Genomic DNA, 13,447 nt, shown 5'->3' with positions numbered 1-13,447 from the left:
TCTTTCTTCAGAAAATTAACAGATATTGTGGAAGCATTCTCATATAAAGTTGATATTGAGAATCACTGGTGACCCTATGGTTCATAGGCCAGCACACAATCCACTGAGCCACACCAGCCAGGGCAGGGAAATGCAAATTAAAACCACAGTAAGATATCACCCCACATCTGTCAAAGTGGCCATCATCAATAAATCCACAAACAAGAAGTGCAGATTAAAAGTAGGAAAAAAAAGGAAACCTTCATGCACTGTTGGTGGGAATGCATATTTGTGCAGCCACTCTGGAACATAGTATGGGATAATCCTCAAAAAATTAAAAATGGAACTGCCTTGTGATGCAGCAATTCCACTGTTGGGTATATATTTGAATAAATCTAAAACACTAATTCAAAAGAATACACCCCATGTTCAGTTCATCAACAGACAAATGGATAAAGAAGTAGTAGCACATATATAAAATAAAAATTACTCAGCCATAAAAAGAATGAAATATTAGCATTTGAAACAGCATGGATGGACCTGAAGGGTATTATGCTCAGTGAAACAAGTCAGACAGAGAAAAACAGATGCCATACAATTCACTTATGTATGGAATCTAAAGAACAAAATAAACAAAAAAATACAATTGAAATAGACTTACAGACTCAGAGAACAGACTGATGGCTGCCAGATGGGAGGGGTTTTTGGGGACTGGTTACAAAAGGTAAATGGATTAAGAGTGACAATTTGTGGTTACAAAATAGAAATGAGAATGCAAAGTACAGCATAGGGAATATAGTCAATAATATTGTAATAGCTAGGTATGTTGCCAAATGGGTACTGGAAATATTGGAAGAACACTTTGTAAAGTATATGATTATCTAACCACTATAATGTACACCTTAACTAATATAAAGATGACATTAAATTTAAACTGTAATTAAAAAACAAAATTAAAAATATAATTAAGGGCTCCAAGATGGTGCCAGGGTAGGTAGGAACTTCACTCACCTCATCCTAGGACCAAACTAGAATTAGAACTGTATTATAGAACAATCATCCTGAATAACCAACTGAAGACTAGTGGAAGAGAAGTCTTATAACCAAGGATTTACAGAAGTGACATCAAGACTAGTAGAAAGAGTGGAGACACGAAAAGGGTTATCCCATTCTTGTGGGCAGCAATTGAGGTCCTGGATAGAAACCTTGGCTGTGGGGGTTTCCCTCTAAGAAGTTTGGGATCTAAGCCCCAGTCCAGAGCACTAGAGCTGGCAGGTGCACCTACATAATATCTGGCTATGAAGGCAGTGGAGTTTCTATCTTCCAGGGAAGGAAGGAGTTCACTAGAGACATAGGCACCATCTGAAAACACAGATGCATCAAGTATTGTTTTCAGCCACTCACCTTGGGCTCCAGGGGAAGGTAGACAGAGCAGACTAGAGTCCTGTGAAAAAAGTCTGGGGTTTACGGCTCTGAGGAGAGCTAAGGGGGCAGCAACCAGGATCCCTGTGGTGTTTTATTCTCTCTTATCACAGACACCATCTTTCTTCAGTGGAGTACTCCCCTTATTGCAGTATTTGCTTGGGGGAAAGCAATAGTCCCACACTTTAGCTCCCTCTCTCCCTACCCTGCAGAGCTTATACCCTGCTGAGGAGTACAGCCAGAGGGTCTTTCAGTGACTGAGCCTAAAAGGCAGCCAGCAGGCAGAGACAGGAAAAGATGGAACTCTGGGTGCCTTGGTACTTTTGCTAATCTGCCCCTGGGCTTGGTGCTGGTAAAAGCTAACCTTGGTGTGCAGCTTGTTTTTTTTCTTGTGCATTCCCAGGCCAAGCAGAGGCAGCCACAAACTGTGGATTGCTTGTAGCTCCAAAAAGGTTGCTGAGGTCACAGACAGCATCTTAGACTGGTCTATTTCAGAGTCCTTGTCAAGAAGCCCAGAATCAACCTGGCTGCCATAGCTCAGTGGATTGAGCTTGGGCTGCGAACCCAAGCATCGCAGGTTCGATTCCCAGTCAGGGCACATACCTGGGTTGCAGGCCATGGCTCCCAGAAACCACACATTGATGTTTTCTCTCTCTCTCTTTCTCTCACCCTTCCTTCTCTAAAAATAAATAAATAAAATCTTTTAAAAAGTTATAAAAAAAGAAAAGAAGCCCAGAATCAACATATCCAGAGGCCAGCTTTAGACAACATCAGAGACAAATCCAATAAGCTTCACAAGCAGCATGTGCAAAAGGAGACCTCAGCAGATACCAAAACTGCTGGGGAAAATTCTGTTTCATGTGATCAGCACCTGCAAGGCAGCTCACATGTCATGGTCAGGGTTGAGCCTCCCAGTCAAGTCAGACTGAGGGTCAATCCCATGCATGAACAAGCCAATAGAAATCCAGACTCAATTATAACAGGGAGGGTTAACATAACCACACAAGGGACATTCATGGAGTCCCAAGCTCAGGATGATCCAGGAGGCTGCACCACTGGACTTCACAAATACCTACCACATAGAGCCACCCCATGAAGACTGGGAGTCCTAGTGTATCTCCTTAATACATAGAAATAAACAAAAAGATGAATCCAAAATGGAGAGACAAAGAATCAGTCTCCAAATGAAAGAACAAGAGGAATCTCCAGAAAAAGAGCTATACTAAATTGAAGCAAGCAATTTATGAAATATAGATTTTAAAGTAATGGTTATAAGGATGCTCAACAATATGAAAATGACATAGAAACCAAAACCAAAACAAAAACAGGACCAGTTAGAACTGAAAAATACAATATTGGAAATGAAGAATGCACTGAAAAGAATAAACAGTAAGTTGGATGAAGCAGAGGATCAAATCAGCAATTTGGAAGACATAATAGGAAAAACAGCTAATCAGAGCAACAAAATAAAAAAGAATTTATAAAAATGAAGATAGTTTAAGGGACCTTTGGGACAACTTGATCCCTAACAACATCTGCATTATAAGGGTGCCAGAATAAGAACAGAGAAAGCAAGGGATCAAGAACTTATGTGAAGAAATAATAGGCAGTAAAATCTCAGATACCTCACACAGAATATTTTTGCTGATATAGCTCCTAGAACAAGGAAATAAAGGAAAAAATAAGCAAATGGGACTATAACAACAACTGAACCTAAAAAACAAAAACAAAAGCAAATTAAGCAAACAACTAGAACAGGAGCATAATCACAGAAATGTAAATCACATGGACAGTGATCAGTAGGGAGGCAGAAAGGGGAGAATGGGTACAGGGAAGGTACAGGGAATAAGAAGCATAAATGGTAGGTACAAAATAGACAGGAAGAGGTTAAGAATAGTATGGGAACTGGAAAAGCCAAAGAACTTATATGTAGGACCATGGACATGAACTAAGTTTGGGGAATGCAGGTGCGAGGGGATGTGCAGGGCAGAAGGGAATAGAGGGGAGAAAAAAATGGGACCACTGTAATAGCATAATCAATAAAATAAATTTTAAAAATTTTCAGGAAAAATAAGTTTCTGCATAATGATACACATACTTTAATAATTTAGAAGATTTTATGCACATATGTATTTGAAACAAAAATTGAAAGCTTTATAAGAAAAAATTACTAAATTCACCACCTTAATGAGAGATGTTGACAAATTTCTCTCTTCTACAAATAACTCATTCAAGGAAAAAATATAGTAGAATTAAACATAATTAAGAAAATGAAATTATTGGAAATAAAATTATGCTCTATGAAATAAAAAAGGGGTAAAAAATGGAGTCAACATAATTTTATTCTGAATAACACCAGTATTGGACTTACTGAAAAGCACTTTGAAACAGATATTTTAAATGTATTCAAAAATTAAAGAAGACCATATGACTAAAAAAAGTATGAGTGTTGTATCACCAAATACAGATTGTCCATAAAAATTTAGATCTTATTTTAATAATAAATAAATCAACAATTGAAAAATTAAATAAGTAAAATGGAAACTTCACTTGGGGGTATCACAAACCACATTTGAAGTGTGGTCAGTGAAAGGAACAGGTAAAGTTAATGATACATCAGTTGAGATTATCCAGTCTGAGAAACGGAAAGAACAAAATAATGAAAATATGAAGATTCCAAGGCCTATGCTATACCATCAAACCTTGTCACCTTATAAAAATTCTTTTAAATTTTTAGGGCTTAGATTTCTTAGATATCAATTCTTCTTAATATGATTAGTCATAAATAATTTAAGGCATGTAATGTGTTTAAAAATAATAAAGAATTTTGGAAAAGTAAATTATATTCAACTATCTTTGTATTTATTAAAATGAGAGAATAACTCTCCATTTAAATAATTATCAGATCACCCGTTGATGTACCATAATGTAACTGAATTTGATTCTAAAGTAAAATAACCCAAATGTCCAATGACATAATTGTATAACACCTTGGTGTTTGTTATCTGTTGTTAATGATCTGTTTGTGATCATTAACAATTCTGACAATGGTGTTCATTTTGCTTCTAGTCATGCAGAACTGCCGTGAATCAGAGACTTCAGGCAGGTCTTTTGCCTGGAACTGACTTAAAACTAAAAATGCCAATTGTTATCATTCTATATCAGCTATTCAGAAATCAAGTTAAATTTCAGCATTCATCAAATAAAAAGCACTTCCTTGTGACTCTAAATATTGTGGTTACATCTTATTTTTTAACGTCTCTTTCATTTGTTTCTAATTAAATAGGACTATTTTCCAAATCATCTATAATTGATCTTTTCATTGACACAAAACAAATTTTACTGATTTTAAATTAACCCTGTATCAACATTCAGATTAGTTTTTGTATGGATAGAATTTAGAAATACTAAACTTTCTAAACCACACGTATATTTTCTAAACTGTTTTTGTCTATATATTGGGTTCATTTTCCACTCATTTCACTCCTTTCTATTATTTTAAAAGAAGTCTTTTAAAGTTCGCAGTTACCTATCTAGAGTTGCCACATATTTTATTCAGTTTAAATATGCTATCATTTTTATCACACAGTGAGTTTTGTTTCTTTACCAATGTGTCTGAAACGCCATGTAGATAGCCAAGAAATTCACCCCTCTAATCAAAGCTGTGGATAATTATAGTTCCAGAACTTGAAGATTAGTTCACTGTCTTGGTTCAATAGCTATTTCTGAAGAAAAATAAATGGCTTATTATAAACTTGGAGCCACCGTCACTTGACGTTGGCTCTTAAAAGTATAACAAAAGCCAGAAGCCTTTCTGTTTTCACCATTCCATCCACTTAGGGATATCTATACTTCATTTCCTGAGGATTTGACACCAGGTACCTCACCTATACATTTCTGATATAACTATTGAGGGCCCACAGGAATTATAAATAATACAAATGCCATAGCTATTCAGAAAAATTACCTAGCAAATACTAGGCTCAATTTCCCGTTTAAAAGCTCCAAAGTGCATATTGAAACATTAAGAACAGTTTGTTTTAGGAGCCTCAGTTTAAGAGAAATCTCATAGGAATATAACATGCAATGATTTTAAATTTCTTGCAGTGATTCAAAATAAATTATATTCCAGAAAGAAAATTGATGTGTTTTTTTTTTCCTGAGGGACAATTTTATCCACTTCTGGGGATTTCAATTATGAATACCTTTAAAAAGGAAGGAACGGTTAGACATAACTATGACTGTAAGCTGACTAAAAGCTTGCTAGCCCTTATGATGTTCCTTCTGTGGGCCTCCCGATATGCTGCCATCTCATCAGTCTTCACGGACAGCTTGGTCAGTATGCGAGTTTGTCTGTAAGCAAAATCCCAGTGTAAAGGTTTATATTAGTTGTGTCCTGAAACTCTCACAGTTAATATAATAATGATTACACTCAACAGAAGCTTCAATTTTCTTGAATATATGATGAAAATAATCAAAGAAAATTCTGTTTTTGTTTAGGGGGAGGGCATTAGTTTTCCTATTTACTTAAATATTTTCTGTAGATTTCAGTGGAAATTAGCCCATGTTAGAGATGATGTATCAATTCTAATAAAAGTAATTATTTCCAAGTTTTAAAAAAATCTGGCTTCAAATAGCAGAAAGGCCAAAAATTATAGTATTTTTTCTCAGAATAAAAGTTTATTTTTCACATGAAAGAGTCTGACATAAGCAGTCATACCGTGACTTTACTCCCCAGGTAGTTTTACTCCAGGTTCCTAGGGGGCCCAGATGACTTTGAGCCATTCTCCCCCAGGTGGCCTAAGCATCATGACTTGCATTAGTGTTTCTGGCAACCAAACAAATGGAAAGATAAATAAGTAAAGTGTGTCTGTGCATTTGCATATACATGTATGTGTGTCCGTGTTGTCTCTTAGAAAAGGTCCCCAAGTCCTGGATGGCGTAGCTCAGTTGGTTGGGCATCATCCTGCAAACCGAAAGGTCACCAATTCAGTTCCCAGTCAGGGCACACACCTGGTTTGCAGGCTCTGCGCTCTGCCCTCGTAGGGGTGCTTGCAGAAGGCAGAAGGCAACTGATCACTATTTCTCTCTCACATCGGTATTTGTCTCCATCTTTTTCTCCCTCCCTTCCCCTCTTTTTAAAACAAAATTTAAAAAATATTTTTGAAAAGGTCCCCAGAAGTTGACACAGGAGAAATTCACTTCATTTTGAGGGACTGACTACACAGACATAATGGCTGACAATACATGACAATTGAACTCTGACCCACAGAGTTCTGAGTCAACTGACTGAAAATGGTCAGGCTCGTCATTGATTGCCTGAGTCCAGATTACTGCTCCTTGTACCCAACTATGAAGAAACCAGATAAAATAGATTATGTTCCTCAAACCAATCACATAAATTTCTTTGCTTCTAGTTAGCCCTCGTGGAGCTTACCCCTGTCAACAATCTTTAATTAGAGCATATTTGAAGCATTCATATTTTTTCACTAAAAGTTTTTCCACTTTCCTGCCTATCTTTGAGTCTCCTCCAAACAAGGTGATGATGACTGACTCCATGACCATGGCAAGCTATGGTCTTCTTTTACTTCCTCTATTCTTTAACTATGTGTGTCTGACTGCCAGAGATATTAAAAATGTAGTTTTTAGTACCCCTAAACCATATACCAGCTAAAAATCCAGTTACTATGGAAGAGACAAAATTGTCTTTGGAGAACAACTGATTTTGCCCTAGATATAAAAGGATGCATGGAGACATTAAAATTAAAAAAAAAGAAACATTGTGAAAACTGACACAACATAATTTCTTGTCCTAGTGTTAAACAGAAACACTTATTTTTTTCCTGACTGCATGTTAAATACTTTTGGGACTGAGCATAATTTCTTTCTCTACCTTAAATGTAGCTAAGAATTAACAAACACAGCTAGTTACTTTAACTAGGAATTAAGTTGCTCCTCTAATACTGTGAACTAAGATTAGCAGCTTTTAATCAAAATTTACTTCAAGACCCTCCCTCACTATGCCTACCAATCCAAAGTTATTTTACCATAAACTCTAGACAGGCCCTAGACAATCCCTTATTATAATGCCCACTTTAAAATTATCCAGCCTGGGTCTAAATCCCTGCAGACATATCTACTATCTTCTTCCTTTTGATACACTATTAAGACTATAAAAGTATTAGTCCCGCCCTGGCTGACGTAGCTCAGTGGATTGAGCGCGGGCTGAGAACCAAGGCATGGCAGGTTCAATTCCCAGAGAGGTCAATTCATGGCAGGTCAATTCACATGCTTGGCTTGTGGACCACGGCCCCCAGCAACTGCACGTTGATGTTTCTCTCTCTCTCTCTCTCTCTCTGTCTCCCTCCCTTCCCTCTCTAAAAAAAAAGTATTGGTCCCCACGTGGCAGTACATTTAATACAATTTGTCTTGCTTGACATGTTGTGGGACTGATACAGAGAGATCTGATCAGATCAGAACTGGACAGGACTAGAGAGGGGAGGGGCCTAGGAGGGGGTGGCTGGAAGAAATGGTAAGCAGTCTAAGATGGGATTGGCTGAGAAGCATGGAATTATAGGCAAGAAGATTTGAAATAAAAAGTAGAGACTGGCTCTCAGGCTCTCATCCAGGACACTTGAATGACTGTGCTGCAGCTGCCTGCATTTCCCCAAACGGCCAGTATTTTGGATGGATTTTGGATGGGAGAAGAAACTCCAGGAACAGCCTAGGATCATGCTGGCCTGGCAGGGGGTGGTGAGGTTATTCTTCCTCAGGTGCTCTAGAGAGGGCAACCTCTGAGGCAGAAGCCTGCCATTCTTTCAAAACTGTGTAGCTTTTGTACCTTATGTTGTTTTTGTTTGTAAACTAATGTTATAGAAATAAGATGATTAAAAACTAAGAGGGGGAAATGAAAGGAGACTTTGGGTCTTAAGTGTTTAGCCTTAATTGATAGGTTTAAGTGATTAAAGGTGTAACTAAAGAGTTAAAGAGTTTAACCTTAATTGATAGGCCTAATTGACTAATGCATGTGGAAAGCTGTTATTCCAAAACTGTGTAGCTTATGAATAAAGACTCCTTTCTTTATCACCAAACCTTTGCCTCTGGAATTTTGCTAGAGGGGGACAGTGGGAAGCAGGACCTCACTTGCTGTTTTGAAACAGGAGGCTTTATTCTTCTTGCTGACATAATAAATAATGAAAGATCAGCGAACTGATTAGTATTCAGACAGTATATTAGTGATACATTCTTGGGGAAGACAGCAATCCTAGCCCAGGTGGGTCAGAGAGGCTTAGGTGCTGGATCCCTTTGGCTTGAGGCCTTATATGGGTGGAGTGCGGGAGCTACTTATTGATTTGGTGGAAAAGGGGGGTGCATAACTATTCCATGGGCCTAAGTGTAGGTATGGGTGAGGGTCTATTAATTCATACTTTTGTCTTGCTTGAGACCACCTTTTGTCATCCATGGTAAAAAGAGATATGTGACCAGAGGCAGTTAATCAAAATCATTTATGAGCTTTTTCTGTAAGCACTAAGGGCCTCCTCCCAACCCTCCTCTTTCTCCTACATTTTCTATGTTCTACCTAACAGATCCATACATTTTCCTGGTGATTTTTTTCAGACTTAAGTATAAATAGCACTGATGCCTTACAAAGATCCAGTCAATAAGTCCTCATAGAACAAGCCCCTGGAGGTGGGACTGTGAGACCTGAGTCTCCCAGCGTGTTCTCTTCAGGATTTTTTGACCGCAAACATTAGGTACATCCTAAAAAGGAGTTGAACTCTTGACTTTTTTTCATTGAGCTCACAACAGTGTTTATCTCTTCCAGGGAATGAGGAACCCTTTTAGAAAATTTTTAATTATCTAATTGTTTTAATCCTGAATCATAATCTGCCTTGTTATTCACAACACTACTGTTTATCTTTCTGTCATATTGTGTTCTGAGACTTTAAGGGCTTCAGTTAGGAGATGATATAGATTAAATGTGTCCATCCTTTAGCGGGCCCCAACACTAAGTTCAGAAGATCTTGTAAGAACAACTTTAGAACAAACTTTGCCTTGGGTAACCTCTTTGAGATCATGTAAGTTTCTCCTCAGTATGACATGGTGCTCCTGAAAACTACTTTTTACATTTTTTATTGTTTACACTATTACAGATGTCCCCATTTCCCCCCATGTGACCCATAGACACCTAGTCCTCACTTCCCCTTCCCTCAGGCCATGACCATACCATTGTTTGTTGTATATGGGTCATGCATATACCATATTTTTTGGTCCATAAGACACATACACCTAGGCTTTAGAGGAGGAAAATAGGAAAAAATTTTTGAAGCAAAAAATACAGTAAAATATTTAATAACATAAATAACATAATATTTCACCAATGTAAATGTAAATAGAACTCAACAGCAGCATTAACAACCATTATTTCTCCCAAATTTGGGGGAGGGGGGAAGGTGCATCTTATAGTCTGAAAATATGGTGTGTTCTTGGGCTAATTCCTCTCAACTTCTTTCATCCTGTCCCCCATCCTCCTCCCCTCTGACAACTAGCTGTCAGTCTGTTCCATGTATCCATGCCTCTGTTTCTATTTTGTTCATCAGTTTATTTTGTTCATTAGATTCCACATATAAGTGAGATAATATGGTATTTGTCTTTCACTGACTGTAGTATCTCACTTAACATAATAATCTCCAGGTCCATCTATGATATCACAAAAGGTAAAAGTGCTTTCTTTTTTACTGCCACTTAGCATTCCATTGTGTAATTGTACCACAGCTTTTTCATCCATTCATCTACTGATGACTATTTGGGCTTTTTCCAGATCTTGGCTATTGTAAATAATGTTGCTATGAACACAGGGGTGCATATATTCTTCTAAATTGGTATTTCAGTATTCTTAGGTATCTTTCAGAAGTGAGGTCACTGGGTCAAAAGGTAGCCACATTTTTTATGTTTTTGAGGAAACTGCATACAGTTTTAAACAGTGGCTGCACAGTCTGCATTCCTATAAATAGTGCACTAAGGTCCTCTTTTCTCCACAACTTCTCTAGTAGTTGCTGTTTGTTGATTTATTGACAATAGCCATTCTGGCAGATGTGAGGTGATATCTTATTGTGGTTTTAATTTGCACTTTTTCTAATGATTACTAACATTGAATTTTTTTTCACATGTCTATTGGTCAGTTGTATTTTCTCTTTGGAGAATTGTCTATTGAGGTTCTTTGTCCATTTTTTAATGTAATTATTTGTCTTCTGGTGTTGTTATATAAGTTCTTTAATATATTTTTGGAAAATAACCCCTTATCAGATGTATGTTCTCCCATCCAGTGGGTTCCCCTTTCATTTTGTTGGTGGTTTCTTTAGCTGTGCAGAAATTTTTACTGCCAATGTTTTCTTCTAGGATTTTTATGGTTTCACAACTTACATTTAAGTCTTTCATCCATTTTGAGTTTATTCTTGTGTATGGTATAAGTTATGGTCTAGCTTCATTTTTTATCATGTACCTGTCCAATTTTCCCAACACCATTTATTTATTTATTTTGAACATTTAATTTATTTATTTATTTTTAGAGAGGGGAAGGGAGGGAGAAAGAGAAGGAGAGAAACGTCAATTTGTGGTATCTCTTGCATACCCTCTACTGGAGACCTAGCCCACAACCCAGGCATGTGCCCTGACTGGGAATCAAATCAGCGACCCTTGGTTCACAGGTCGGCACTCAGTCTACTGGGCCACACCAGCCAGGGCTCACCACCATTGATTCAAGACTATCTTTACTCCATTGTATGCTCTTGCCTCCTTTGTCTTATATTAATTGACCATAAAGTCATGGGTTTTCTACTTAAAGATGTGGGGGCCATTTTTGACACTGCCTCACCTAAACACCCCCTCGCCTCCACACCCCCTGTCCTATTGGTTTTCATTAGTGCAAATCAGGTTCTAGAGATCAGTCTAGATCAATTTCTAGGGATAAGAAGTTGCACAGGTATTATCCCTACAAATTGGTATAGCTTGCATCTGGTATCCCCAATTCACTCGACACTACTGGCCTTTTGTGGGAAAGCCACAAAAATCTAGATTCGGGGAGGATTCCAAAGAACTAACATGTAGTCTTACTCAAATTCATAAGGGTTTCAATAGGAGAAATTTAAATACATGGGCAAGGCAGCTGCTTGTTCCCAGTGGTGGCTGATGGGAACTTATCCAACCCCTCTACCAGGACAGCCTCCTTTGTAAAACCATATGATGGGTAGACCACCAGAAAGAACAATACATTTCTAAGTTAACAGATAATTTCAGACACTCTATATATTCATTAACTCTCCTTCTGGAGCTTGACATTTATCTTTGGGTGGCCCTCTGGCTTTCCAGGTAGTCAGCTCACCTGAGGCTATAGAGAGTGGAACAGTCACAGGAGGTTAAACACAGAGTCCAACATTTTCCAGATGCCTTTCCTGCTAGAGACATATTGCATCTCTGAATGAGTTCCCTACAAGTCCAAACATCTGCTTACTTCATATAAAGTTTAAGGAAAATTTGAAATCACAATTATCATCTCAAGAACTTTTGCCATACAAAAGATTTGAGTCAAATTAATTTAAAAAACTCGGAAGGAGGTAATGTTGGGGAACTTTGTGAGGATAGTCTCTACCTCATCTGTCTAAAAGAAAGGTCATCTGCTTTACAGCAAGGGAAAAGAAATCAGTTTGCTACAGGGGAATTCTCATACAACTGTCAGCTGATTTCTCAAAAGAATATTTGCAGGCTAGAAGAAATTGGCAAAAAACGTTCAAAGTCATGAAAAGAAAGGACCTACAGTCAGACCTACAGCCAAGATTGCTTTACCCAGCAAAGCTATCACTTAGAATCAAAGGGCAGATAGAGCTTCCCAGACAAGAAAAAATTAAGGAGTTCATCATCACCAAACCGTTATTATATGAAATGTTAAAGGGACTTATTTAAGGAAAAAAAGATCAAAACTATGGACAATAAAATTGCAATAAATATATTGCAATTTTACCTGTCAACAATTGAATCTAGAAAACAAACTAAGCAAACAAGAAGAACAGAGACAGAATCATGGATACAGAGAGTGTTTTGATGGTTACTAGATGGTAGAGGATGTGGGGGAATAGATGAAGATGTGAGGGATTAAGGAGTACAAATAAGTAATTACAGAATAGCAATGGGGATATAAAGTACAGTATAGGAAATGGAGTAGCCCAAGAACTTATACACATGACCCATGGACATGAACAATGGTGTGGAGATTGCCTGGGGGAGTGGGGGGGTTCCAGGTGGAAGGGGGCAAAGGGAGAAAAATTAGGACAACTGTAATAGCATAATTAATAAAATATAATTTAAAAAGTAAAGATCATCTCTTTAGTAGGTAAGGACTTAATTTACCACTGAATGAAATTACTAAGAATGCAAATTATTGTTTAAATAAAGAACAGTGCTTCCTTTTCTTGTACATGCGCATGTTTTGAAATATGTTTTTCTACACAAATACCAACTTCTCTCCTTGCAGAAAGACTAGAATTAGGTCACTTATAGTAAGAATTTCATATTTAACTGAAGGTGACTCTGTTTCAGATATCCTTTCCCTTCTCCTCCATCTTTTTTCCTTCTCTGCGGAAACTATGGAGATTACTTCATCATAAGCAAGAGCTTTCCTCTCTCTCTCTCTCTTTTTAATTGTGTTTACATTCTAAGATATTTAGTCAAGTTAAATGGTGAATAATTTACATTAAAAAATTAAACTTATTGTGCTTCCTTAGTAAGTTTTTTCCTTGTTAAACTGGAACTTAGTAAAAAATCACTTGTGAGTCTGGAAAATAGCTCTGGTTCCTATATAGCAAGAAAAACTATACACTTAAACTTTTAGGATGAATTGAAGAGTTAGAATCTTCTGGCATATGAATAATAGAGATTTTATAGAGAATAATAGAGAGAATCATAATAGAGAATCATATTACTCTCTCAATAAGAAAGAATAATAGAGAATAATAGAGAATCATTATATGTTAAAATGATTCATATAATCTTC

This window comes from Phyllostomus discolor, chromosome 1, assembly GCF_004126475.2.
Source record: "Phyllostomus discolor isolate MPI-MPIP mPhyDis1 chromosome 1, mPhyDis1.pri.v3, whole genome shotgun sequence".
Classification (NCBI taxonomy): domain Eukaryota; kingdom Metazoa; phylum Chordata; class Mammalia; order Chiroptera; family Phyllostomidae; genus Phyllostomus; species Phyllostomus discolor.
This window is presented reverse-complemented; position numbering follows the sequence as displayed.